The sequence below is a fragment of the Theropithecus gelada genome, chromosome 17, assembly GCF_003255815.1.
Source record: "Theropithecus gelada isolate Dixy chromosome 17, Tgel_1.0, whole genome shotgun sequence".
Taxonomy (NCBI): domain Eukaryota; kingdom Metazoa; phylum Chordata; class Mammalia; order Primates; family Cercopithecidae; genus Theropithecus; species Theropithecus gelada.
In genome coordinates, this window is record NC_037685.1 from 65,539,253 (window position 1) to 65,564,660 (window position 25,408).

The window sequence follows — 25,408 nt, forward strand, 5'->3', positions numbered from 1 at the left end:
TTTTTATTCTAACATTGATGTTTTTTAAGTAAAACACTCCAAAGGATTTGAGTCATTTAAAAGCACAAAGCATACACTGTAGTACAATAGATGCTATTCCTTCAACTTCCTCCCATACAGGTTTTCTCTTTAGCTTTTTTTTCCCTTCTTTTCTTCCTTTTGTGTTTCTGTAGATGCTACTAACATTGAGATGACTATAATTTTTAATGATAAGCAGAAGAATTTTAAATTTCTTGCTCCAACATGAGAATCTACTCACTCCAGCTACTTGCTTGGTAGATGGTAGTAAGGTTGCTATTTAATAGCTTTTCCTGAATCCCTATATATTGAGAGTGTGTAATAGTCAACTCAAATTATTGCTTTTTAAATCTGTTGTTCTCTATACCTAGAGATGAAATATCCTTTTTTTATATGTTAGCTTAATGTCATGCTGGTTTCTGTAGCAATTATTTGTATGGAATTACCTATTAATTTCACTTTACCTTCCTTCAATGTAGACAGAAAAGATTATACCATCATTTCACAGTGTCTCTTTGATTTGTCACACTGGGCATTAGGAACTACTTTTGGAAAAAACAGCAATGAAGCAATATTGTTTCTCTTTTCAATAGAAAAATTCTGTTTAAGGAAATAAAAGTATTTTCCTTATGATAATGGATGAAATAATATACCTGTCTCACTGCTGGTAAACTCTTCCAAGATTACAAGGTGTCTCTTTTCAATGTGACTGGGGCATATGAATAGAAGGTGTGGAAGCCATTGCTATTAGCAGGGGAAACCAAAGATTTGGCATTACAGGTTTTCCTACATTTCACAATAACTTCAGTGGCTGGGGAGTAGTTCCTGGGAACTTAGCCTCTACTCTAGGAAAAGGTATGGGTGAAGATGCTGGGGGGGGTGGAGTGGGGGGGGCGGCTACTTTCCATTGTAGCTACTTGGAGGAGAGAGGGACATTTGGCAAATTCCTGCTAAATGCCAGGAGCTTTACAGCCATTATTTTTCTTGGTCTTTTCAATAATTTCACAGAAAGTATTATTTTTTTCCAGATGACAAAACTGAGGCTCAGAAAGATTAAGCAATTGTTCCAACTGCCCATAGTTAAACAGAGGTTGTATTTTAAAAAAAATTAGGTCTGAATCATAGCTCAACATCCCTTCAGTTTAACTAAAATTTTGCATGAATCTTTTAATCTTTCATTGATAACCATCTCCAAATGACTACTCCTGACTAATCTTGGATTAGCATAGTACTGCTACATTGCTTTCTCATTTATTCTCATAGCCTGACTACAGATTGCAATGCCAAGTCCTCTTTTCCCACTCTCGACAATCCATTCATCTCCTGTGAGTCTGCATTTAGTGGCATCTAATGTCTTGAGAGCTTGGCGGGGTCAAGCAGAGGTCTGCCTTTCAATTGTCTTAAGCCAGGGTGGCGAAGAAAGAGACCTGGTGCCAGGCCATACTCTCCAGTCTCTCTCAGCATGTCCCACGACTTTTCCTACTATCCACCACTGTCTTTCCCTTCTAGAAAAGAGAAAGATGATGCAAGCATCTATACGGAAAACCTAAGGCATTGGGGGTTTGCTGGGAGTCTGAGGCAAGAGGACTGAGATACCCTCAATAAAGGGCAACAAGACATGACTCCTGAGGAGTGTGGAAAAGCCAATGTTTATTCTGGCTGCCTTCAATTCAGTCATTGCATTCCACGTCTCTCTAAGGCCTTCCTAAGGTCCCAAATATGGGCAAATGCGGTATGAATCATGTATATGACACTAAGTATTTCCTTTATCCAGGATGGGGCAAAGAGGAACTTTATATAAATGAAGGTCAAGGCGAAGTGGTACCAGTTAACAAATGGCAGCTAAGTTACTTTCTGATGACTGCCCAAGGTCTCTCGAAGCCCCATTTCTGCAAAGCATGCTGTTGTAATCAGCCTTCTTGGATTAATGCTCAGAGGCAGTAAACAAAACACAAAATTAAAAAAAAAATGACAAGCAGCTGGCTAGTACCATCTAGTGGTAGCAAAGAAGCAATAACTTTTAAAATGACCTTTTTAAAAATGGGAAAGGGGAGACTGAAACCATCCATTCCTTTCTGGGGCCATGAATGGTTTACCATGAAGGTGTAGAGCTTCACTTTTCTCCACGGGAGCTGGAGAGCGGCTCAACGCCAGGGTGCTTTTCAGAGAGAAGACAGCAGAGAGAGATTGAGCTGCATTTCAAGATGAGCTTGTTTCAATGCCTGAGATGGGGCACACAGAACTGCACACGTAGCTCATTTTCTGTGTGGTTGTCTCTTGTGGGAGGGAATGGTGCTGCAGATCTCTGGGAGAGCTTGGAGATTCCTGAAAACCAGCTACTTTGTTTATTGCCATTCCAAATCCAAGTCCTGGATAAAACTCTGGCTGTGGCCATTGGTTTTGGAGACCTTGTTGTTTGTGACACCTGCCTCCATGTGTCCTAGGCAGAGTTTCAGAGCAGCAAATGCTTGCATGACATTTCTCCAAAGGGTTTTAGCTGATGCAGCTGCATTCCACTGAGCAAATAATCATCATTGCTATGGTTTATTCAGTACCTACTGTGTGCCAGGTACTGTGGTGAGCCTTTTAGCTGCATTGGCTAATATGAGTCTCAAAACCATTTTGAGGCAGGTATTCTTGGTCTTATTTACATAAAAAAGAAGTGATGCTCAGAGAACTCACATGACTTGCCCAAGATCATAGAGGTCACGGAGGTGGTGCTGGGAGTCACTCACACAGCAAGGTACCTGACAGCCACTGTGGAGGATGAGCTCACAGCTTCAGCACCATCCTTATCCTCAGAAAGCTTATGATATTTTTAGGAAGGTAGGACATGCACAAAAATAGAAATATACCATGAGGGCCTGTGCAAGATGGTTATGTTTCTGGAGATTGCTGACAAGGCTATTGAGTGTAAGAGACAGGCTGAGATGTCAATTCCCCTATCCCCATATGAATAGGCAGCCAAGCCACCCAGAAACATTTGCAATCTCCCTTTCCTCATTGAATGACGTTTAAATGTGCCGGACTTGTTGATCATCAATGAGGTGGCACTTGCTGGAATAAGAAAATGCTGTGATCGAGAAGATGGATCTGGTGCCAGGACAAGGTGGTCTAGAGTAAAGATTCTGGGGTCAGGGAGATTCATTAGTAGGAAGCTGTGAGTCACTCAGGTGTCAGGAGATGCACTGAAATGAAGAGACAGCTGTGGGGATGGAGAGGACAAGTTGACAGGCCAGACATTGTAAAAGAACCAGAGACAGTAATTGGGCCCTGTTCCTTGAGATGTGAGGAACAAATATGACCTGGTGAGAAGGAGAAAAAGCTGTGTGGGTGCTTCTGGGTGTGTGTGACAGTATGTGTGTGAGTGCAGATGTGTGTATGATTGTGTGTGTGTGTGGGCGTGGATGTGTGTGAATATGTGTTTGTATGTGAGTGTGTGTGTGAACGTATGAGTATGTGAGTATGTGTGTGTGTGAGAACATATGTGTATGTGAGTATGTGTGTGTATGTGTGGGCATAAATGTGTATATGTGTAAGTGTGTATGGATGTGAATGTGTGTGTGTGTGAATAAGGGTGTGTATGTGAGTGTGTGGGTGGGTGGGTGGGAATGTGTAACTGTGAATTTGTGTATGTGTGAACGTGAATGTGTGTGAGTGTGTGAGAGCATGTGTGTGTGTGTGTGTGTATGTATGGAGGTTTAGCAGGAGAATGTTGTACCTGGTCTCTGAGTTGTTTGTAGAAATGGGACACTGCTTCTCTTCTCTAACCCATATTGTTTGAGCAGATTGAGCTCTCTAAAGAGGAGATGTTTATATAAAACTAAAACAAAAGGTGTCTGTTTATTGGATGTGGTGGACAAGAAAACAAAAATTGGAACCAATATCCTACTTTCCTTATTATGTTCCTTTGATTTCAAGGTAAGATGGCCTCAATCAAGGCATTCCCTTCTCTGTACTGAAGGGGCTGGTGGTGGACACAATTCGAATGTCCCACCCTAAAAATGACTTGAAAGTTACAAGGGCGGAGCTCCAGCTGAAGGGCAAAGAGGAGACAGGCCATCTGTAAGGCTTCCACTTTGTGACCCAGGTTGAATCTTCTTACAGTATGCACTGCACACACATTCACACATATACAAATACACACGTGCACATTCAAACAAAAGCACACAAATTCGCACATGTACGTACACACATGCAAATATGTAAACACATATGTACACATGGAAACACAAAAACAGACACAAATACACACCTATGCAAACACAGGTGCATAAGCACACACATACATGCACACATACACACACAAATATACACACACACATACACACAAACACACACATGTACACACACAACACAGCAGTGCTTACTCAGAGGGAATTACAGCAGAAGCAGCAGGAGGTGTTTACTTCTCACTTGATACACAAAACCCAGGCAGAGAAAAACACGTATTATTATTAGCTCAACTTATAAAATCTTACTCGGGGGTGCAAAATTTAGTAATACAAGGAAGTAGAACTATCGTATGGCCAGGGTTTTCTGACCGCTATGTCAATTAATTTATACAGACCCATACATCCTATATTAAGTGTAACTTTCATTCCCTCTTTCCCATGGTGAATAACACAAAACTTTTAGAAAACTCTTCAGACAAGCAATAAAATAAATTCATTGTTGTGCATGTTGGGTATGAGATGATGGTGGAACATCCTAGGTTTCAAATGATCCCTAAGGAGCAGGTTGGAGTGGAGCTTGGGTGAGAATCAGGGCTGGAAATATGAATGTGGAAATGAGCAGCATAGAAGGACATTTTTATTAGGAATTGGAAGAGCTCACACATGATTCAGAGAAACAGCACCACTGGGAATGTTGGCTAATATTATTAGGTAAATATTGCTCAAAGAATGTCAGCATTTAATGAAGACCCCCTGAATGTACTTTTATTAAATTGTAAATGATATGCTCAAAGGGTTCTGAATTTGTTGATGTAAGTTTACTTTTTTCAGTCACATGAAATTAGGTTCTCCCTCATTTGTGAACCACTCCCTTAGAGAAGAGCTATGTCGATATGACCCTAAACTACCAAGTCGTAATTAATTTGGGGCTTGCAATAGGCCCAGCAAGTGATATAAATTGCTCTAGAATTGAATTATGAGTAGAAATCAAGCATAGGCAAGTGAGGAGAGAGAGGAATATGGAGACAGGAGGAAGAGAAACTTATTATTATGTTATGGCCAATTTCATTATGCTGTGAAGGTATAACATAATTTGGAATCATTAATAGTTATATGAATCCCTTCTGAACTCTCGGGTTCTGAGGAAAGTTTTGCGCTGGTAAAATAGTTGCCGTATATGCCTGACTATAAGGTGAGTTTATCATTTTTTCTTAAACAATTATCACTTAGAGAAAAGGGACTTTGATATTACATGGTATGGGCTTTATTATTGATACTTAATTTTGAATAATAAAGATATATTTGGGAAAGACACATTTGCCTGAAAATACCTTAAGCAATGCTAATTTTGAAAACTTTTTAAGGTCAGCCGATAAAATTTTTTAAGACAAAAATTTAACACAGTTTAAATTATTGTAAGCACAATTTAAAGTATAATATTTCACATGTACCCCTGTGTATATGATCATGCAATTTCAAATGTTGAATATAAGGAAGGCTTAAAGTTTCAAAGGTTACTTTTAGGAGGAATACAGTAAATGATAATGTAGAGGCTGAAAATAAATACCTACCAGACAAACAAACCAATTTTCTAAAAAAATATACACAAATTGGCTTCTTGTGGCTTGAGATGAGATATTCATTGACGGTCTCCACACATATGGAAGAGAACCATCTCTCAATGAATTTAGACTGTAAGAAAGACATGGGCCCTGGAACCTGTTAGAAAAGTGAGTCAAGCAATGGTGAAAGCAATAAAGACAAGATGCGAATGAGGCATTGGAATAAAATTGTTTCAAATGCAATGTTGCTAAATTAATATAAACTTGCTCTTGTAAGTCTGTATGTGAAACTAAATGAATAAATTAGATAGTAGTAGAATTTGCCTATTTGTTTTTTCCCTGTTTATTTACATTGAATTAATAAAGACAATAGGAGGATGAGGTTTCAGTATTCTATTCAAACTTTATTTTAAGTGATGTTAATTACAGTATTGAAGGGAAGGTTCTAATTCCACACAGAATGGAAGAATCTAAAATGTATTCATTAAACTGCTAAAAAATAGAGTGGTGAGAATACAACAGAAGTCCAATTTAGATTCTGAGTGTTGTCACCATGTTATTACAATCACACAGCCTCTTCCAAACTTATAACTGGAGCTCCTGGAAGCTACGTCATACTCTGGTCGAAGAACCAAAAACCACAGTGTAAAACTGAATTAAGTCCTGAATTATTGGCTTCATCACATGCACCCTCTTCCACCTCAAAATGTCACAAAAGAAACAATTACCACACCCTGCAGACCTTTTGGTGTAAAAGAGGTGTTGATGAACTGGAGTAGAAACAGGTCATGAAGAGCCGTCTTAAAAAGTCCCTTTCAGGTGAGTTTGTACACACCATCTAACAAGGAGCCTCTCATCATCAAGTAGGGTCAGGCAACCACGGTTCAGTTCTCAGGAAGTCACAATTTCATTCATTTACTCAATATGCATTTACAAAGTGCCTACATATCAGGTTCCAACTGCAGTTATTTCTAGGTAAAAAAGAAACGTGGCATCTCTAGAAGGGCCACCTAGCTCCCCAAGTCAACAGCTGAAAGGACCTTTTGTGGAATTGGGTTTCTTCTGTACTTCTGAAAGGGTAACACCTTAAAGCTGAATTGTCTTTAAAACCTGGAGGTCTGATATGATATTTAGCAATATTTGCATCCCAGACATACAGCATTGAAAGATACACTAAATTCTGAAGGGTGTTATGCTTCAAAATACTTTAAATGATTGTACAGTATTCATGTAGGCTTGAAATTCCAGTCCGAGACTGAGCTTGTGGCCACTGGCATTGACGTTCTTGCCATCCAGGAGAGCTGACAGTGTCAGTTTGATACCTAGCTTTAGGATCCTGAGTGTATCCTACACCTATCAGGTTGGATGTGTTCACTTTACCTGTCAAGCAGTCTTCAGAGTCAATCTGATACCTGGCTGCTATTCTGAAATGAGTATTACTGTTTCCTGCTGTCCAGGAGAGATTGACAGCACTCTCCAATTTCTTGTTCACCTTCTGGTAAATGGAGCCACCGAACTCTTGTCCTGTCATTCACATGTGTGAAGGTGGAATTCATCAGTCTTGTAGGCAACCGCAAAGTTACTCTGGGTTACTCAGGACTTTGCAGTCTCAAAATTCATTTGGTTGCCAGCCAGCCAACCTTCCTAACCCGGCACCAGCATGCCCCAGATTAAAGGCCCAGTGATGTCCAAATCCATGTTGCAGCCAGGCTGATGGGCTCCCAATCATACCCTGTCTTGATTTTAGCACGTTTTTCCCCCAGTGTTAGGTAAGAAGGATGAATGGAAGGTCAGCTTCAGTCCACATGCGAGCTGATCTTCCGTGGCAGTCTTGGTGCCTCATATGTTGTCAGTGTTCCATTTCCCCATAAATGCCAGGCCGCACTCAAGGCTTCTGTACTTGGTTTCCAGGCTGCCCATCACTTTGGTGGTCTCAGTCTTGGCTGAACCCGAACTTGTAAATTCCAACCCATTCTCAGATTTTGTTTTTAAATAAAGTTGTATCATGTCAAGTCCATAGCTTCAGTGAAGGGATCCCTGGCAGATTTGCCAAGGTTGGCATGCGTGAGTGGCACAGCCATCCTCTGCTCGGAGGTGGTGATGGCCTCCAGCAGCCATGGCGGGAACGTACGGATATTTGCCTGTTTGTATTAAGAATGTTTATATTTCAATAGGCCAAAATCATTTTGGGGAATGAGAGAGAAGACGGTTAAAATTTTCATTTGAAACGTGGAGAAAGGCTGCTTTTTTTCACCTCCCCATTCCAAAAAATGAGAAGGCCACCTCTCATCACTGGGTAATCTTTACAAGCGTCCAGTTGCTTTGTGTGCACATAGGAGCCTGGCATCAAAGAAGGATGCAATGCAGGGAGGAATTTGCTCTGGCACGGTCTCTAGCCTCTCCTTCACCGGAGTCAAAGTGATACCGGCTTCGGCAATTTGTGTTTCAGCCTAGGTCCATTCTAGGTGGTATGAACATGCAGTATTTCTCAAACTTTTCCGAAGCAGGACCCACCTTGGCAAAAGAGCATGCAGACTGACGCCTGAACATCATAGAATGTCTTCGATTTAACATTAAAAACTTATGCAAATTTTACATATTTTTGCATCTCTAGATGTCATGGCATAGGACCATGTGTTCCCCCATAGTGACTGATACTCCCAGTTGAGAAGTATGGCACAGGCCTGGGCTTTGGAGTCTGAAAGATATAGTGGCCTTGCTGCCTATAACAAGTTGACCTTGGGTTTGTAATGTAAACACTGTGAGCTTTGATTTTCTTTTCTTTTTCTTTTTTTTTTCTTGAGACAGGGTCTCAATTTGTCACCCAGGCTGGAGTGCCATGGTGCAGTGGCACGATCTCAGTTCACTGCAGCCTTGACCTCCCGGGCTCAAGTGATCTTCTTACCTCAGCCCCCCCGAAGTAGCTGGGACTATAGTCATGTGCCACCATATCCAGCTAATTTTTGTATTTTTTTTGTAGAGATTGGGTTTCGCCATGTTGCCCAGCTGGTCTTGAACCCCTGAGCTCAAGTGATCCATCCACCTTGACCTCCCAAAATCAGAATTATAGCCGTAAGCCACCACGCTGGGCCATGAGCTTTGGTTTTCTTACCTATCCGATGCAGACACACCTTGGAGGGTTGTAACGGGGATTAAAAGAGATGTCTGATATAATAAGTGTAACAAATGTTGGCTCCTCCTCAAGCACCACACTATGCTCAGAGACATAGCAGCTTGGAGAGACTTATCCAGAAGTTTAGACTTGTCCACTGTAAAGCCTGGAGTGGCTTAGCTCCCAACGCCACATTGATTCTTACAGAGATTTAGCATGGAGGTCACCCAACACATGTCTGGGGTTAATATAGACCTCACTTTCTAGATTGGGGTCCTTGGTTTTTGGGAGTGGAGGAGCCTTAGAAGATGACTTACTTTTTAGAAAAGAATGAGGCAGTGACTGCCAGAAGCAAGTATTCCCTTGTTCTTCTTGAACTCCCTCTTCTTTTCCTCTCATTTTATCTCTAGGCCTCTTCAGTCCTTTTATTGATCCTTTATTCCATTGAAACTCTTCTTGAAGACAACAGAGGCCTGTTAATAGTGAAATATAATTGTTTCTTCTTAATCCCCATCCTATTTAATCTATTTGTCCAGTTTGATGCTATGAGCCTTTCAGTTTTGTAATGTTTCTCCTTTGGTTTCCCTAGAACTCCTCTAACAGGTTTAGGTTGCCTCTGTCCTCCCTCGTTGCATTCCATGCCTTTTTCCATTCAGCTTTTAAATACCTTTGCTTTGTCCTTAGCCTTTCATATTTGGATTCCTTTGTATATTTACCTGGGCTCATCTGTTCCTACGACTTCAATATCATTCTCTGGTTTTTCTACCTCCGATTCATGCTCTGCACACCATTGTGCTTTTATTTTAAAGTAGCTTACTAGAATTGCTGGAGTACAAGCATTTCAGAGAATGATTGGGATGTTCCTTGAGAACTAGACAGGAACAAAATCACAGATACCTTATACCCACGTTAGTGGATCAATCTTGATAGAATAGTTATCTAGTGTAAAAACAACTTCACAAACTCATTGGCTTCATACAACAAGAACTAGTTTACAGCAACATCTTCCACAAGTAGCTGGGGGGTTCTGCTTTTTGTCATCCTGACTGAGGAATCCAGACTGATGAAATAGATTTGATCTGAAACATTGCCTGTTGCCAAACCAGACAGAAGGGGATGGAAGACAGAATTGCCTATTGGCTCTTAAAACTTCTGCCTAGAAATCACTTGTACTACATCTGAAAGTGTGTCGTTGGCTACATCAGGTCATACAGCCATATCCAATTTCAAGAGGGCAGAGCATTGTCCTCCTTCCATGTACCTAGAGGAGCGCTGGAAATATGTGGTGAATAGCCCTGATGACTACCCAGTTCTATCACACAACACGTAGTTATTTTTTTGACATGCAAAAAAATATTTACCTCTTTCCTAAGGGATTATAACCCCAAATTTTAACAAACTGACTGGATCCTACTTCAAGTCCAGGATCTCTGAGTGATACCTTTAGTCACCTTGGTCTTGACATGTACCTTGTTATTACAGAGACCTATACATTCATAAGGTAAGTTGTTTGTTTCTCCTTACACCGTTTATAACAGTATACCAAGGTCAGGATGGCCCCAGTAGACGTTCAGATGAAGGAAAAATGCAAGATACATTCATCACTGGTATACAGCAAGGGCAAAGATGTTGCAATGGCTCTCTACCCTTGGAACAAGGCATGCTATACAGTCATCCCTCAATATCTGTGGGAGATTAGTTTCAAGACACCCTGCAAATACCAAAATCCGTGGATGCTCAAGTCCCTTATATAAATGGTGTAGTATTTGCATATAACCTATGCACATCTTCCTGTACAATTGTTATACTACATTGTTTTACAAGTTCGTATTTTTTATTGTGGTGGTGTTATGTTTATCACTTTTTCCCCCCGAATATATTCCATCTGAGGTTGGTTGAATTTGAGATGCAGAACCTGTGGATATGCAGGGACAACTGTATATGATTAGGTTTCAGATTCCATTCCCTGGAAAGGGCTCTTCAGTCTGTTGTTTTCTGTAGCTCTTGGCTCCACCTCCTGTGAGGTTTTCTTCCTTTCGTTATCCTCCTTGGGTATTGCTAGAATATGCCTTCGGCAGGTGCTGTAACGTTTTCTCAGTCTACTTCTTGCCTGTTGATGTTCAAGGGCCTATGGGTCATTTTCAGTTCCAAACACTCCAAAAGTGTCTTTTAGTGCAGGTTGATAATTATTTTGCTGTATGACTCTCAAACACTGAGATTCTTGTCTGCTCAATTACAGTCAGTTTCATATGCCAATAACCATACTAGCAGTCCTCAAGACTCAAGAGTCTTAATTTTCATATTAGCTATAATTTTTTACTTTCTTGCTGTCACTAGCTACCACTCCCTCCTATCCTTGAATTAATTTTTGCTGCCTGAGCCTATCAGACATGGGTGGAAAAATCACCTTTAGATTCTTTTCCCTGAGCTGTCTTAAAAGACTTACTGGACACTACAACTTAATTTGATATTTACCCTGGGTACCCTAATTTATCCAGGGATTTTTAAAATGGGTCTCATGACAAATCCTTAATTTGTTCCTAGATGAAACATTCAGTTTTAATGGGTCATCTTTGCCCAAAGTCCTACTCATTTTCTTCTGTATGAGTTTGAGAAGCAGTTGCCTTTTTAATGCCAAATTCTCGAATTTCTGGGCCCTCTCCATGTTTTTTACATTATACTTACAAATGAGCCACTACTTTTTTGAACTCATTTCTCTCTCAGAGAACTATTTCTAGCACAGTCAACTGGAGCTGACACATACTACTTACTGTTTTTCAATCTCTTCTCAATCTTGCTACATGTTCATTATGTTTGTAATCTACCTAAAAAGTTCATTTAGGCCAGATTTTTCCAACTGCTTTTCTATTGCATAGCATGAGTTACCATTTCTGTAACCTCCAGTATCAGTTTTCTCACCACTGTCATCCAGTCCCTCAGCTAATACACATAACTAATTTTCTTTGTTATGAAATTACCCAATTTCTGGTAATAATATCTGTATCAGTCAGATAGGCGAAGTTATGCTGAGATTAAAAAACAAACAAAGAGAAAACTCCATGGCTTAACACAGCATAAGTTTATTGTTCTCTGAAGTTTATTGTAGACCTGCACAAGGCTCTAATACAGGTGGGTAACAGGCAGAGTTTGGAACAGTTTGGAGGGCTCAGAAGAAGAAAGGAAGATGTGGGAAAATTTGGAACTTCCTAGAGACTTGTTGAATGGTTTTGACCAAAATACTGATAGTGATATGGACAGTGAAGCCCAGGCTGAGGTAGTCTCAGATGGAGATGAGGAACTTACTGGGAACTGGAATAAAGGTCACTTTTGCTATGCTTTAGCAAAGAGACTGGCAGCATTTTACCCCTGCCCTAGAGATCTGTGGAACTTTGAACTTGAGAAAGATGATCTGAAATTGAAACTTATGTTTAAAAGGGAAACAGAACATAAAAGTTTGGAAAATTTGCAACCTGACCATGTAGTAAGACAGAAAAACCCATTTTCTGGGGAGAAATTCAAGTCAAATTTGCATAGGTAATGAAGAGTCTAATGTTAATTGCCTATACAATGGGGAAAATGTCTCCAGGGCATGTCAGAGATCTGGATGGTAGCCCCTACCATCACAGGCCTGGAGGCCTAGGAGGGAAAAATGGTTTCATGGGCCGAGCGCAGGACCCCACTGCTCTGTGCAGTCTCAGGACTTTGTGCGTCTATCCCAGCTACTCCATTCAACTCCAGTCATGGCTAAAGGGGGCCAAGGTACAGCTTGGACTGTTGCTTCAGAGAATGCAAGTCCCAAGCCTTGGTGGCTTCCACATGGTGTTGGGCCTGCAGGTGCACAGAAGTCAAGATTTGAGGTTTAAGAACCTCTACCTAGATTTCAGAGAATGTATGGAAATGTCTGCATGTACAGGCAGAAGTTTGCTGCAGAGGCAGAGCCCTCATAGAGAACCTCTGCTAGGACAGTGCAGGAGGGAAATGTGGGGTGGGAGAGAGTCCACACTGAGGCACTGCCTAGTGGAATTGTGAGAAGAAGGCCACCATCCTCCAGATCCCAGAAGGATAGATCGACTAACAACTTGCACTGTGCACCTGGAAAAGCCCCAGACACTCAACACCAGCCTGTGAAAGCAGCTGGGAGAGGGGTTATACACTGCAAAGCTACAGGGGCAGAGCTGCCCAAGACCATGGAAACCCACCTCTTGTATCAGCATGACCTGGATGTGAGACATGGAGTTAAAGGAGATCATTTTGGAGTTTTAAGATTTAATGACTTCCCTGTTGGCTTTCAGAATTTATGGGGCCTGTATCACCTTTGTTTTGGCCACTTTCTCCCATTTGCGATGGGAATATTTACCCAATGCCTCTACCCCCATTGTATCTTGGAAGTAGCTAACTTGCTTTTGGTTTTACAGGCTTATAAACAGAAAGGACTTGACTTGTCTTAGATGAGACTTTGGACTTGGACTTTTAAGTTAATGCTGGAATGAGTTAAGACTTTGGGGGATTGTTGGGAGGGCATGATTGGTTTTGAAATGTATAAAGGACAAGAGTGAGAGGGGCTAGGGCAAAATGATATGGTTTGGCTCTATGTCCCCACTAAAATCTCATCTCAAAATGTAATCCCCATGTGCCAGAGAAGGAAGTGATTGGATTATGGAGCAGTTTTCCCCATGCTATTCTCATGATAGTGAGTGGATTATCACCAGAGCTAATGGTTTTTTAAATGGTAGTTTTTCCTGCACTCTCATAAGCTCTTTCACTGCCATGTAAGATATGCCTGTTTTCCTTTCCACCATGATTGTAAGTTTCCTGAAGCCTCTCAAGCCATGAGGAACTGAGTTAACTAAACCTCTTTCCTTTATAAATCACCTAGTCTTGGGAAGTTCTTTATAGCAGTGTGAAAATGAACTAATACAATTTTACCTTTTTACTTTTAACTCCTTTATCTTTCCCTAGACTCTCCAAACTCCCCACTAGCATTTAGTAGATTAACTCATTTTCAAAATTTAGTTCAGGTGTTATCTCCTTGAAGCAAAATAATTATGATAGCTCTCAGTAAGCATGTATTATGTTCTAAATAGCTATTTTTTTTTTTTTTTTTTAGATGGAGTCTCACTCTGTCACCCAGGCTGGAGTGCAGTAGTGCAATCTCGGCTCACTGCAATCTCTGCCTCCTGGGTTCAAGCAATTCTCCTGCCTCAGCCTCCTGAGTGGCTGGGATTACAGGTGCATGCCACGATGCCCAGCTAATATTTGTATTTTTAGTAGACACAGGGTTTCACCGTGTTGGTCAGGCTGGTCTTGAATTCCTGACCTCATGATCCACCCGCCTCAGCCTCCCAAAGTGCTGGGATTACAGGTGTGAGCCACCGCACCTGGCCAGCTATATATTATTTAATTTAGTTTACACAATAACTCCACAAAGTTGGTCTTAATATAACCATTATGTATGAAAAAAGTGCATCTTTCATTTAAGCAACTGTCCTAAGTTCATAAAATTAGTAAGTTGTTGGGTTAGAACTCAAGTCCAAGTGAGTTCAACATTTGAAGCCTATGCTTTTAACCACCATTCTACCTCACCCTAATGTGATTTACATGTCCTGTGTGTGACTCTTGCATCACACTTATAATGCGCTATGTTTGATTATTCTCTGCCCATCTTTCTCTCCAACTATAATCTTCTTGATTGCAGACACTATGTAATCAATGCCAAGCATGGAGCATGGCATTTCGAGACATTGAGCATATACTTGCTAATATTAAAGCATGATAAATTACTGAGTTAAATTAAGATTCTGTAACAAATTTTTACTTGGGTTTCTGCATTAGTTTTCTTTTGCAGTGAAAAGCATGATCACAAATTTAGTGATTTTAAAAAGCATATATTTATTATCTCCTGGTTTCTGTGGCTCAGAAGTCAAGCACAGTTTAACTGAGTTCTCTGTTTGGAGTATCACAAAATTGCATTCAAGGTGTCAGACTAGCTGTGTTTCTCTATTGAATTTGAGGTCGTCTTCTAAGCTTAAGTAGTTGGAAGAATTCAGTTCCTTGTGGTTGTAGGACCCAAGGCCCAATTTCTTGCTGTCTGTCAACTGGGTACCTCTCAGGTTCTAGAGGCTCCTGCACTTATTGTCCATATGGCCTGTTCATAGCTCTTACAATGTGGCAGCTGGGTCTTATAAAACCAGCCAGAGAAGCCATTGCTCTAGTCTACTGAGATGAAGTCTTATATAAAGTAACATAATTATGGGGGTGACTATGCCATATTCGATTTGCTAGAAGCAAGTTGCAGGATTCTCCCACATTCAAGGGGAGGGAATTATACAAGGACATTATTCATTGGGGGTTATTTTAGAATTCTGCCTCTCATAATTCCTTTTTCTCCTTTAAGTCTATTCATTTTTCTCTGCCGATATTAGTGACAGAAAAATTTTGCCATATTTTTATCACTCAAACTGGTTCTTCCTTGCACAGTTTTTTTCTTAGACCTTAACTGCTATTTGAATAATGTCCAGATTGCATTGATACATTAAAACTCTCCACGTTCCCTAACAATATGACATCACCACTGTTAATATTCCGATGTAAATTCCTAATGCTGTCATATGTATGGTATATTGAAAATTATAACTGTGTAATTTTAAACAAAAACAGGTTCACTGCAATCCTATTTTACAACTTACTTCTTAATTTAATAATATAATGAACATTCTAACACCATTAAATTTTCTTTTATAGCATAATTTGTAATTTCTGTGCAGTAATGTATCATACAGAAAACATGCAATTTATTTAATTGGTTTACTATTATTGGACATTTATACTATTTCCACTATTTTACTATTGTGAAGCCTCTTCAATAAACTCTCCCATAGTTATTTCTGCCTGTAATCATAATTATTTTTGGTAAGATAAATTCTTAAAAGTAAATTTTTGTGCATCAAAGAATATGTGCATTTTTAAGTTATTTGATTTACCAAATTGCACTCCAGAAATTTACAGTTTAGATACCAGCGCCTAAGGAAACCCAACATGGAGAATTATGTGTGTGTACACGTGTGTGTTTTCTATTACTTTTCTACCATACTGCTATTTTTCAAGTTATATGACTAATACATGTTTTTTTAAAACAGGGAATTGCTTTTCTAATTGCATTCTTCTGAGGTAGCCAGTATTAACAATTTGCTGTAAAAGCCCCCAAACCATCCTTATTGGATGTGTCTATATATTTCAATGTAATAGTTGAAAAATGGCGTCTCACTGTTGCTTTAATTTGGTTTTCTGGATTTACTAGTGAGGCTAAATATGTGTTTATCGGCCTTGGTAAATTTCACGTTTTGTTTGTTAGTTTTTGGTTCATTTCTTTTCAATTGTTATTAACCATTATGGAGTCAACCATTCACAGCCCTTAGATGCTCCAGTTTCAGTATTGTTCATAACTGTTACCTTTCAGGTTGTTTCCCTTTGCTTCACAAAATCTCATTTTTGCACATTACTTCACAGCACAAATAACTTGAGTGTCAGGCATAAACACTTTTAATGTAGACCAAAGAACATTTCAGAAATATCTTTGGATTATAAAATATTTCAATTCCCAAGTGACAGCTCATTTATTTCAAATAAAACTCATTATCACATAATTCTAATCTATTGAAAGTATTTAAGATATACCCCAAGTTATTATTGTAAGATTTCAACTATATTACAAAAAATTATTAAAAATGTGTTCAAAAGACAATATTACTTTTGTTCTTGTACATTATTTTCTCTCTTGGATATTTCATGCCTCTGTTATATTCTTGGCTTTAGTATTAAGCCTAAAAGAGTTCATATACTTCCTAAAATTGCCCAGATACAACACTAGGAGTAAAATGTGTGCTGTGAGAAGCTGACATATTTCCTATTAGCATAGTGACAAAGCTAATGTATGAAGTCATGCTGAATTTTCAGAGGGTAGATTTTCCTTTTGGTTCTTTGATTTATAAAACTCCAAAGTGCTTCTGTGAAGAGCATCAGATTTAGTGAAAGAGATGAAAGGTAACAGGCAGAGCTTAGTAGAGTTAGCTTTCAAAGCAGTTTTTGTTTTCCCTGGAAATGGGTTATTGAATCTAATTTTCAATTTTATAAATCTGTGTGGAAGACAAGGAAATTAAGGAGTTGTCTGTTCTTTATTGATCATGCTATATCTTGCTTTAGCTGCATCAGTCTGCACCAGGGTTTTCTTTCATTCTCTAGTTCTGTGTATTGCATGCTGGATTACTTCAGCATAACTTTTTAAATTTTTTTACAACTTAAAAAGAATACTAGGACTGCTGTTTACTGCTAAGAGAAATTGATTTCAAGTGTGAAAATGATAGGAGAGCTTATTATCAGTGACTAAGAGATATTCAAATTCAGCACAGAAAGAAATGGGATCACAGACCTCAGCGATCAAGACATGCAAGAAGAAAGCTGGGAGAACAAACTGTATTCAGTTTTGGAAATTAAGAAATCTTTTGAGCACAGCAAAAGAGGAAAATACTACCAAAGCCCATGAATGGAAGAAAGCAACTGAAATTTCAAAGAGATATGGTAAATGTAGCATGCAGGTAGAAATACACTATGAGATTATTTTCAAGACTTGTCTGCATTCCCATAAGATTTTATACTGAAAATAAAAGACTTTTAAAAATGCATATAGGGAAAAGAGAAAGAAAGTGTTGATGATGATGTTCCCCCAACAGTAACCTTCAATTGCGGGATAGGGTGTCTCCTTAGTAGTCACCTCTTTGCTTGTACTGCACTGCTTTACTCTTAGCAAGAACATTCTCTTCTCTCACAACTACAGCATTGCTTAGAAGTCACACTAGAAAATGATTTCAGTGTAAGTACAGCTGAAAAATGTAATTAGAATTTCTTTAAAACCTAATGGAAATTGGGCCAACCCTAAGAAAGCCATCACCCTGGAGAAAGGAGGAGGTAAAGTAAACATAGTTACAAAAGCAGACTAAAACCGAAGAGAGCCCAACACTCCTCTGTGTATCAGGCAGAGGAGAGATCTCCTTTCCCTCTGCATATGGGTGCCTTACCCTTGTGCTGTAGACCCCCCACTTCTCTACCAGCAAGGGGTAACTAATTTTATGAGCAGTGTTCATTTGAACATGTAACGTGTTATAGGTATGAAAAATACGTCTCATCTCCCGATGGACATACTTCGGACTAATATTGAAATGTTTTAAAAATGTACTGCTTTATATTGTTTGTTTCCTGTCTAAGAAATCTTAGCCTACCCAAAGGTGGTGAAGATTTTCTCCTATTTACTTGTAGAATTTCATGGCTTTAGATTTCATGATGAGGCCTATAATCTGTACTTAATTAACTAATTTATGTATGGTATAAAATTAAAACATGATTTTTCCCCCAAATGACTATTTACTTGTTCCACTATCATTTGTTGGAAGTCTACTCCTCCCTCCTCCATGGAGTTACCTTGAAATCATTGTTAAAAATCTATTGACCATGGGCAAGCTCCGGTGCTCATTATTAGAACCACAAGTATTTTCCAATGCTTCCAACTGATTCGGCTTTACTGTGGTATCATTTATTTTGAAATAATATTTTGCAGGTTTGAAACTATAAAATGTTGACAAAAACAGAACCTATGTTACTTAAACAATTTGTTATCATAAATATGTGGGTCTATTTCTGGACCTAATTTTGTTTTATTGATATATATTCAATCTTATTTCATCACTACTAAAAATGTCTGCTGTTTGAATAACAAAGACAACATTAAGAAAATGAAAAGGCGAGCCACCAACAGAAAGAAAATATTCACAATACGCACATGTAACAAAGGACATATATCTCAAATGCATACGGAGTTCTGATAACTCAATCATAAGAAGAAAAGAATGCAACAAAAATGGGTAACAGATTTTAGTAGAAATGTCACAAGATATGCAAATGATTAATAAGCACATAAAAAGATGCTCAACCTCATTAGTCATTAAAATAATACAAATGAGTACCAGAAAGAGATACCACTGCACATCCAGGAGAATGATGAAAGTGAAAAAGCGTGATAATGCCAAGTGCTGGTGAGGATGTATGTAGAGTTTTGAATATTGACTTTTATTAAATTTATCCTCAATTAACACTCAAAGTGTTCTGGACATTCTGGACACCAAAAATCTTTTCTTAATTAACCAATTTGTTGCAGTAAATACAAAGAGAAGATGTAAGAAATTTTACATAATAGATTATGATACTGCTGTGTGTTAAAGATAAGTTTATGACATTTGAGCTTGGTAACTATGTTGCCCAGTGTTTACTTGAAAAAATATGGATATCCACAACTTAGGATGGTTCAACTTACAATTTATCAATGGTGCAACCATGATACACATTCAATAGAAACTGTATTTTGAGTATCCACACAACCATTCTGTTTTCTACTTTTACTATAGTATTGAATAATTTACAAAAGATAGTCAAGACTTTATTATAAAACAGACTCTGTGTTAGATGATTTTTCCCAACTGTATGCTAATGTGTCTGGGCCATTGTTAAGGTAGGCTAGGTTAAACTATGATGTTTGGTAGGTTAGGTGTATTAAATGCATTTTTGACATGGTATTTTCATGGGCTTATTGGGACCAATTCCCATCATAAGTTAAGAAGCATCTGTGCTTAATTATACTAACAGTCTGTATAACATACGAAATCGGTGACTAAACCAGTGTTAATGATGACTCAGTGAATTTGAACACCATATATTTATCAGGATTTTAATCTTTTATACTATTGTTTCTATGGGGAAATTAGATGCTATTTTTTAGTGTTATTTAATTTCAGCAAAGGGTGCTATGACACATTGATATTCACATGCAAAAGAATGATATTGGGTCCTTACCTCACACCACATACAAAAATTAACTCAAAAAGGATCAAAGACTTAAATGTAGAAGGTAAAACCTTTAAAAGAAAACTTAGGGATAAATCTTTATGACCTTAAATTTGTCAATGGTTTCTTCCATATGAAAGAAATAGCATGAATAATAAAACATAGATAAATTGGTGCATTAAGGTTCTCTCGAGAAAAAGAAAAAATAGGAGACATAGAAGTGTATACAGAAAGAGAGCCACTATGAAGGATTGACTCATGCAGTTATGGAGGCTGAAAAGTCCCATGATCTGCCATCTATAAACTGGAAGCCTGGGAAAGCTGGTGGTCCAGTTCCAGTACACGTCCAAATACCTGAGAACCAGGCAGCCAATGGTGTAAGTCCCAGTTCTAGTCCAGAGTCCTGAGAACCAAGTGCACTGATATTCAAGGGCAGGAGAAGCAAGGAGAGCAAATTTTCCTTTCCTTTGTCTTCTTGTTCTATTCTGGCCCTCAATAGATTGGATGATTCCCACCTACATTGGTGAGGGCAAACTTATTTACTCAAAAGTTAATCTTTTATGAAAACAACCTCACAGACATACCCAGAAATAATACCAGTTATCTGGGCATCCCTTAACCCACTCAAGCTGACACATAAAAATAACCATCATAATTGGCCTTTATCAAAATTAAAAATGTTTCTGCTTCAAAGGGCACTATCCAGAAAGTTAAAAGACAACCCACAGAATGAAATAAAATATTTAAAATTTATATATCCAATAAGGAACATGTGTCTAGAATATATAAGGACTTCTGCAAGTCAATCATAAAAAGACCACCAAATTTAAAAATAGGCAAAAGATGCAAATAGAGATTTCTCAGAAGATATAGAAATGACCAATGAGGTCATTAAAAAGGTTCAACATCATTTGTCATTAGGAAAACACACATCAAAACCACAATGAGATACTGCTTCATACCCATTAGGATGGCTATAATCAAAAAGAGATGTAATAAGTAATATTGGCAAGGATATACAGAAACCAGAACCCTCATAAACTGCTGGTGGGGATTTAAAAAATGATGCAGTGACTTTCGAAAACATTCTGGCACTTCCTCAGAAAGTTAAACATAAAATTAAAATTTGATCCAGCAATTCCATTCCTAGCTATATACCTGAGAGTAATAAAGACATATATCCACACAAACACTTGTACACAAGTGCTCATAGCAGCATTATTTACAATAGCCAGGAGGCAGCCCAAATGTTCATGAACTGACAAAAACATAAATAAAATGTAAATGTGGTATATGCATAGAATAGAATATTATTCAGTCATTAAAAGAAAGGAGATTCTGTCACTTGCTACAACATAGATGAATCTTGACAATATTATGCTAAGTGAAAGAAGTCAGGCATAGAGGACAGCATATTATATGACTCCATTTATGTGTAATGTTCAGAAAAGGCAAATCCATAGAGACATAAAGTAGATTAGTGGTTGTCTAGTGGTAGCTTAATGCTAGGGGAGGGAGCAGAGATGGATGTATTGGAGAGCAATTCACAGGACATGATTTTTTTGGTGGCAGGGTGGTGATGAAAATGTTCAAATTGGTTGTGTTGATGGCTACACAGTTTACTCATTTACACATGTACATGAGTACATTTAGAGTACATGTGTAAAATTTAATAAAATTCACAGTACAGTTGTTCTCTGAATATATAAAAAGCTATTGAATTTTACACATGAACCCTAAATGAGTACATTTTTATGACAGCTTGATTGAGATAATTTAGATACTGTAAAATGAACTCTTTTAGGGTACGTTTTATGGTATCTAAATACCACAAATATATAAACTAGATACCATAAAATGTACCCTAAATGAGTCTATTTTATGGTATCTATCTCAATAAAGCTGTTATAAAAATAATTTTATTTGTCTTATTTTGAATTATAATACTTTCTGGCAAGATAAGTCAGTATAAATACAAGGTTGATCTGTAGCATTTTAAAAACGCAATAGCTTTGAGATGATCACATATATTTTTTGAAATTATTGGACATTATGATGTAGATCTTTTCAAAAGATGAATGTAGGAAGAGGTTTGCAATTTTTAAGTTATGGTGGACATGAGTTTTAGTGGAATACACTCATTATTAAGTTGTGATGAAGTGTCTTATTATCACTGGTACTCAAATATTTAGACTCTTACATAATTAAGGTAAAAATTTGTACCTTAGATATGGCTTATTTTCAGGAAAAATTGTTACATGGGAACACATACACACACACATACATTAGATGGGATTGTTCAATAGAAAAGATCTAGAATGGAGAAAGCACCCATGGGCCAGGATGAGATTCTGGAGGAGAACAAGTCGCAAGTTTCATGTGAGTACTCATGTGAAAATGAGAGTTTCCTGCCATCCTGAGAAATTCCTATAAGTCTGCCACACCTACGGCGTGCTCATGTCTTAAGTTACAAATGGATCTACAATAAACCTTAAAAGACCAATATTATGTATCAGTGTTGGTCACATAAGACCCACAATGTAAGGATTTTTAAGGGCAACCTGAAACTGAAAGTAGTCTGCTCTTGAAGCACAAAATGCAACACTCCTTTGACAAAAACAAAGCATAAACCCCACACCAAGAATGACAATGAGGTGCCAACATGGTACTGAACTTCCAGAATTGGCTGAGGGTGAAGGGAGTGATACAATCAAACAGCTCCTTGAAAGGTTGGAAGCAGCCTGCTGACCTGGTCTCTTGTGTAATTTCACCAACGCAGCTTCGGAAAATCACAGGAATGAAAGCCCCAGTCGTGGCACATGGTCAGTTGCCCTGACTGGGCATCTATGGAGGTGATACAGGATGGGTGAAGGCAGAACACTTCACTGGCTTCTGGATAGCGTGCGCAAATGGGGCTACCTCAATCGGGAGAGAATAAAGAGTTTAAGGGAACTCTGAGGTTCAATTTTAAACAATGTGGCCCTGTTGTGAACTGCTGAGAACCAGCAGCAGCAAACAGATTAGGCATCTGTGAAGATGAAGGAGCTCCCTTTGAACAAAGGCTTCAGGCTGAGTTAAGTCTAAGTGGCCAACTCTCAGACACCTGTGGGTTTGGAAAACAGTGTTTGCAGCTATAAAGCAAAGCTCTGGTTTTATGTGGACAAAGTGTGGGGATAAACCCTTTGTACTGGTCTTTTAAATTGTGCATGCACACATCACTAGTATCGCCTTTTAACTAACAGACAACAGTAAATTCTGGGACTCTTTAAGCATTGTTTTGATGCCTTCAATATTGCCCATAGGGTGTTACATTAATGAGTTCTTTAGAGGTATGAAAAAATAAAATTATTAAGAGAATTTGGGAGAGGACCAACATAACATCTCTCCACCAGAAATTTATATTAAATATTCTTTTGTAACTAGAGAGATTTTCTAATGAAAAAACAAATTGAGAAATTGGACACTTCTCTTTGAAATGAGACCTCTTTGAAAATTGCTCTAAAAATGATGGAAACAATTATTTTACCATAGACCAGTTTTCAGACTCAGGTTAGCATTTTGAAAACAGAGTAAAACACATTTACGTTCAAATAAGTTAAAACATTTATTTGTTTTCATTTTTACAAAGATTTACATTATATGAACTCTTTTATTGAAAAATTACTTGAGCTGACCAAAAAGTCAAGGTCAATGTAAAGAATAAGATGGGTTATCTGTGTAGGTTGTAATGTCCTATACAAAAATAGTTCTGCAATCACTTTTCAGCCTTCCTTTCCCACTTAGTAGCTGGCTTCTTTTTTGAGGCAAGCACTTGTCCAAGAATGATTGGATCAGTTAGAGGACAAATCCTTAAAAAGATCCACCTTTCCTGATGATTTTAGAGGAGTCTGTCCTATTTTCCTTGCTGTCTTGTTTACTTGACCTTCTCAGTTGCTAAATAAGAGTGGATTTAATGAAGAGAGGGCTTTTATTTATCATTCTAGTGCCAAGTTGTTTGTCAAGGGACAGGTCTTTCTCTTAGGGAGGAATACTCAGGCAACTATCCTGAGAATCTGCAACTCAACTCTGTGATAGTCAAGATTTCCCAAGAGAAGTTATTCTTCCAGATTATGGTGTTACTTTTTCTATGATGAATTTTGCAAAGGTAAAGTGGATAAAAGAATCAGAGCACTTAATTATCCTTCAGGGGAAAAAAGCAGTCTTTTCCCTTTGATAATTATCTCAGTTTTCAAATTAATTTCAACAATGAGCACTTGGTCTCATGCAGAACTTTTAAATAAAACGGGAAGAAAATTTTAACTAGAAATGTAAAAATGCTCACTACTAGGGTTAGTTATTGTAAAAGATCATTATTTGGATGATAGCTTATACAGCAATTTGAAAGATATGTTTTATTTCTGTCCAATGAATACGTGTACATGATTTTAAAGACAAATGCACTATAGAATGTAATATAAAGAAATACCAATACCCCTTGTCCTGCATATGGTTAGAAAGGATTTAGCTTTTAAAAATATACTCTCTTCCCCTCCCCCAGGTAATTGCATTCTCTTATCTTCCCAATATAGCTATGTCAAAAATTCCACAAAATTATTAGTCACTCCTCATGCACATGACGTCCATGATTACATTTTCTTTTTTAGGTAAAGCTTGCTGAATTCCCTTCAGTTGATAATTGCCTTTGTTTAATTTTTGCTTTGGTTCTTAATGCCCTAGGGGTAATTTATCTTTGCCAGAAATGTAACTCTCCCCTCAGTAGATTCAATGTAACAGGTAATACAGCCTTCATTTGTGGTGTGTATGTGTGTGTGTGTGTGTGTGTGTATGTATTTTATTCTTTTTTCTTAGAGATATAACTCCTGGAGCCTTTGGTCCATATGCACCAATTGATAGTGGCCGTTCCTTTGGCTTACTATAAGCTGTCATTACTAGAATACCCTTCTTTCTGCTGTGTTAGACTTCTTGTGTTCTGAAACCCAGTTTTTCGCATTCTTGGTTTCCTCCCTTATTTTCATTAAGTACCTCCTCCAGTAACTCCATAAGGTAAGGTGCCTAAAAGCTAAACTTTTTGGAATATTTGTTTGATTGACAGTTTTCCCAGATATACCATTCCATGTTATAAATAGTATTTTTTTAACTTTGAGACATTTACTTCCCACATTACCAATCATGGGTTATTAGGTCATGATTATTAGTGGCTAAGTCTTATATCTGCTTAGGAAGATAGAGCACTACTGAGTGACTATGGCATCCTATGGAGAACTTCAATATTTGGTCATACATGAAGAGCTCTTGGTTTTGCAGCTCCACCAGCCCTCTTTGAAGTGATCTCCATGTTAGAAATAATTTTTTCTCATAATTTTGAAGGCCTCCCACCACTATTTTCTAATTTCCACTGTTGTTTTTGGGATACTTCCTAATGTCATTTTTATTCATGACTCTTTGTATGTTACCCATTATTTTTCTTTCTGGCAGGGTTTTGCTTTTTCTTTTGCCTTAGTATTATGAAATTTCATAAAGACATGCTTTTTCAGGAAGATAAGAACTTTTATTATTCTGAGCACTCAATTTGGAAATTTGTGTTATTCCACTCTGAGGAATTTTCTTGAGATTTTTATTTAATCACTCCCTCCTTTCTGTTTTCACTTTTCTCT

At 38.1% G+C, this 25,408-nt stretch overlaps 1 non-coding gene and 1 pseudogene across 1 annotated transcript; both read right to left on the reverse strand.

Annotated features, from left to right (window-relative positions):
* Nucleotides 1–6,952: 6,952 nt before the first annotated feature.
* LOC112610685 lies at nt 6,953–7,836 on the reverse strand (annotated as a pseudogene).
* A 17,121-nt stretch (nt 7,837–24,957) lies between these two features.
* Nucleotides 24,958–25,085, reverse strand: LOC112611185. The gene has a single exon (XR_003116569.1). It is a non-coding gene; the product is annotated as a small nucleolar RNA SNORA25 (small nucleolar RNA).
* Between the last annotated feature and the right edge of the window lie 323 nt (nt 25,086–25,408).